This window comes from Lepidochelys kempii, chromosome 10 (genome assembly GCF_965140265.1).
Source record: "Lepidochelys kempii isolate rLepKem1 chromosome 10, rLepKem1.hap2, whole genome shotgun sequence".
Taxonomy (NCBI): domain Eukaryota; kingdom Metazoa; phylum Chordata; order Testudines; family Cheloniidae; genus Lepidochelys; species Lepidochelys kempii.
Window position 1 is genome coordinate 41,049,427 of NC_133265.1, and position 4,545 is coordinate 41,053,971.

The window sequence follows — 4,545 nt, forward strand, 5'->3', positions numbered from 1 at the left end:
TTTGGTGCCATCTTTCAACAGTTTGTGAACTCTGCCTCTTCGGTCTGCAGAAATGGATCCCGAACTGTTGACCAGTATGTTGCCGGCACCCAGTGCCGAGAGGCTGAACAACAGCTTGAGTGGTTTGTTACCCGACTTGTGGTCTTTTATCCCCTCGAGTTACCTAGTGGCCATGCCCCAGTGTTCCCAACAAGTATGCTGCTCGCTCTGACCAACATGTCACGAGTGGCAGTGGAGTTATTCCTTAAACTACAAAGGCAAGAGGAGTGTGACATTGATCTCACCATGTGTACTAGCTACAACACGAGATTGCTTGTGGGATTCACAGAGGTGCTGACCACAGTGGAATGTCCCTTTTGGGCTCGGGAAACAAGCACTGAATGGTGGGATCACAACGTCATGCACGTCTGGGATGACGAGCAGTGGCTGCAGAACTTTTGGATGAGGAAAGCCACATTCATGGGACTGTGTGATGAGCTCGCCCCAGCCCTGCAGCTCAAGGACACAAGAATGATGCCGTGAGGCAGAAATTTGAAGCTGAAAGCCACTAATATTTGTTGCTATGCTCGGGAGTGCAGTGCTTGTAATGCTAGGAGGTGATTGTGATTGGTGCAGACGATGCAATATGAAGGTTTAACATAATTGTCTGTTGCTTTGCAAGGCTCTTTTTGCTTTCAATTAATAGAATAAAGATTGCTTTCAAACCAACACTATTATTTTATTAAAAAACAACAACCAGAAGAGAGAGTCAAACAAAAAAACACATCAGCACTGAGGGGGTGGGGGAAGGGAAGGTCCCAGGAAGAGGTGGGGTCCCAGAACGGCTAAAGATTTGTGTATGTCCAGGGATCATATCCAACCTTCTCCTTTAGAATACAATGCAGCAGGTACTGTACTTCAGCAGGGCCAAACTGCAAAGGGATGCTTGTTGAGTGCAGTAGGTATTGGGAATCTGCAGTGCTGGACTGTGACGGGGGAGGAGTGGAATGCTGTGAGTACAGAGGGGAGCCAGGAGATTGATCAGAGTGTGTTGGCAGTGTTGGGGGGAGGGGGGGCGGGGGGCGCTGCGACAAAGAGTTTTGTGACAGTGGCTGCAGGGGAGGGTGGGCACAGAGTTGCTCAGTTTGCAGTGCTAGTATCACCTGGAGTGTATCTGCTTGGCGCTCCATAACATTTAAGAGCCGCTCTGTGGCTTCATTTTGGCGTGCTGCGTTCTCCTTTCGGTCTCTCTTCTGGCTGTCCCGCCACTCCTTCAATTCCTGTTCTTCGGACACTGAGTGTTTGATAACCTCACGCAGAAAGTCCTCCTTAGTTCTTCATGGCCGCTTTCTAATTCTGAGCAGCCATTCAGCCAGCGATAACAAAGAGGGAGGCTGGGCTCCCAAGGTCATCTCTGTGAAGTTTAAACGCAACATTTTACAGAAGCAGTATTGTTTGCAATACACACAACACTGATTTGGTGATTTAAAACACAGCCAGTATTCACATACCTGTCACTAACTGGCTGACCCCAGGCAAGCACACATGAGCCATAAGACCCCCAAAATGGTGAGTAGCTGCAGGGGCAGGGTAAATCACTGTTCCCGGACCCTGCTGTACACTGGGCATGTGGCTTTTGGGCACTGTTGGGGGGGCGCCTGATAATCATTCCTGTCCCCACATTTTCCACAGAATGTGATCACTATGGAAGATATCTCACTGCTGAGGGTGAGCAGGGAATCAAAGAAGGGTCTTCTCCAAGACTGCAGCTTCCACTCTGGCTCTTATGCGGCTCGCCTGTGTGCAGCAATTGTTCCCCCACCCCCACCCCCTGTGATAGCACAGTGGCACGGGAAAGTTACCGTTAATGGGCAAGAAACAAAGCCGCTCTGCCAAAGAACCCACGGCAGTGGATTGCCCAGTATCTCCATGAGAGTTTCCTGGAGATCTCTGACGCAGATTCCTGTGAAGTGAGGGAGTCAATCAACAGCCTGTTCCGCCTCTCAGACTAGGCATGTGGTACGTGCATCATACAGAGACAAGCCTGCTTTCTGCAACCCTCCTGCCCCCAACAACTCGCCTCAGCAATTCCCAAAATCAAATCCACTTACCAGGGGCCTCCTCTCCTGTTTGCGCTTCACCAAGATCCGACAGCTGTGACTGGCTAGCTTCCTCCGGGATAGAAAAGAGCTCCTGGCTGCATGCATCTCTGACCTCCAAGTCATCCTCTGCCTCTGGGTCCCCCTCCCCCTCCACATCCTAGTCCAAGATTTCCTCCTCCTGGCTCAGTCCACTCTCTACTGGCATGCAAGCAGCCGAAGTATCCACAATGGCCTTCAGCGTGGAGGTGAGGTCACCACCGAGTATCGCGTCCAGCTCTTTGTAGAACCAGCAGCTCATGGGTGCATCATCAGAGCGGCAATTTGCCTCGTGTGCCTTGTGGCAGGCATTCCACAGCTCTTTCACTTTGACCCTGCACTGCACTGTGTCCCGCTCATGGCCCCTTTCTGTCATGCATCATGAAATCCGTCCGTAGGTATCATAATTCCTATGGCTGGAGCACAGCTAGGACTAGACAGCCTCCTCTCCCAAAATGCCGATGAGGTCCAGCAACTCGGCGTTGCTCCAAGCGGGGATCGCCTGGTGCATGGAGCAGGCATGGCCACCTGGAAAGATGCGTTGAGACCACCGCATGCATCACCGAACAAACAGGAAGGGGACTTTCAAAATTCCAAAGGAATTTATGGGGTGGGGATGACGGTTGGTCACCTGAGGGCAGGGCAGTAGAGTTCAAACCGATGAACAGAGAGGCAAGAACAGGCATTGTGGGACACCTCCCAGAGGCCAATCACAGCGCTGTAATTGACCAGGGTGTCTACATTGGCACCGCGGCACGGTAAAAGCCGTACGCCTCTCATTGGGGTGGGTTTTTTTACAGCGCTGCAACTGTTCAGTTTCTGCGCACTAAGTGGCTTGGCAATGTGTAGACCTCAGAAGTTATAGCACAGAAAGCTGCTTTATTGTGCAAAAACTTACCAGTGTAGACAGGGCCTGAGCCAGCAAGGGTTGATGAGCTGACAGGTAATGAATGGGCCACTTAAAAAGCAGACTGGCTATGGAGAAAGATGACCTTTCTGCAGGGGCTGCCCACTGCAAGAGACTGCTGGAGGAAAGGGCAGAGGACCATAGGGTTTTTTTCCATCCTAGGACTCTTCCTGTGGTTTATTATAAAGAGAGTAATGGGTGGGCTGTACTTACTTGGCAAGGCTCAGGGTTGCAAATTTTGGTTGGATATATTCCTGGAGATTTCATCACATGGCATAATTATTAATTCCTGGAGATTCCAGGCCAATCCTGGAGGGTTGGCAACCCAAGTCGATGCTTGAGGTGCCTAATGAGACTAGTGCAGGAAACCCCTTTCCTGACCCCGGTGGGGGGGAGGGGGGGAGAATGGCAGGAATAAACTCAGGAGGCTTTTGAATCTGATCCCTGCTTGAGTCTGCCCTGTAGTTCGCCTTGTAGCCTGCAGGTCACATCCACCATCCACCTCCACATCCACTATTACCTCACTTTTGCAATGGTGATCTAGAGGGCCACAGTAGCACAACACTGTGGACACAACCTGCCTCTATCAGGAAGTGCAGAGGCAGGAAAAGTGAGCTGGAGAGCAGCATGGAGGATAGACAGAAAGTAGGTCTTTAGGAATGCAAGAGTGACGCTGTGTGTAGCACTGTAGCGAGGTCAGGACTTATGGGTGCAGCGCCTCCTGCTGGTCATCTTGAGAATTAGCTGAACTCCAGCTCTGAAGTGCTCTCTGCTGGCAGTGTTTCATCTGCCTATGGACCACAGTGCCTCTTTACTTTGGGGTTCTGCCCCAGCAGTACCCCCACATACTGGGTTTCGACTGGAATGCCCAGTTGAGAAGGGACCTGGCGGTTCATATTGGCACGGCCAACTGGACTGTTAGAAGTCTGGTTGGTGGTGCAGCGGGGGCCTGGGGCTAAGGCAGGTTCCCCGCTTGCCCTAGTTCTGCGTGGCTTCTGGAAGCAGCCGCCAGGTCCCTGCAGCCCCTAGATACATTGGTGGCCAGGGAGACTCTGCGCGCTGCCCCCACCCTGAGTGCCAGCTCCACAGCTCCCATTGGCTGGGAACCACAACCAATGGGAGTTGCAGGGGCAATGCCTGCAGGCGCGAGGGCAGTCTGCGGCGCCTCCCTGGCCACCCATGCATCTAGGGGCTGCAGGGACCTGGCGGCCGCTTCCCAGGAGCCGCGGTAAGCACCACTGGGACCCTGCACCCCAAACCTTCTCCCGCAACCCAACCCCCTGCCTCAGCCCCCTCCTGCACCCTAAACCCCTCATCCTCAGCCCCACTCTAGAGCCCACACCCCAGCCGGAGCCCTCATGCACCCCAACTGCCTGCCCCAGCCTGGAGTCCCCTCCTTCACCCCAAACCCCTCATCCCTGGATCCACCCCAGAGCCCACACCCCTAGCCAGCGCCCTCACCCTCCTCCCACACCTCAACCCCCCTGCCCCAGCCTGGAGCCCCTTCCCACACCCTGAACA

General features: G+C 53.4%; 1 long non-coding RNA gene across 1 annotated transcript; it reads right to left on the reverse strand.

The window, feature by feature from the left end:
• Positions 1-743: 743 nt before the first annotated feature.
• On the reverse strand, positions 744-2,171 carry LOC140917902 (uncharacterized). Its single transcript, XR_012161034.1, has 3 exons — positions 2,091-2,171; positions 1,842-1,942; positions 744-1,393 (listed from the first exon to the last, which is right to left on the reverse strand). It is a non-coding gene; the product is annotated as an uncharacterized lncRNA (long non-coding RNA).
• Positions 2,172-4,545: the final 2,374 nt, after the last annotated feature.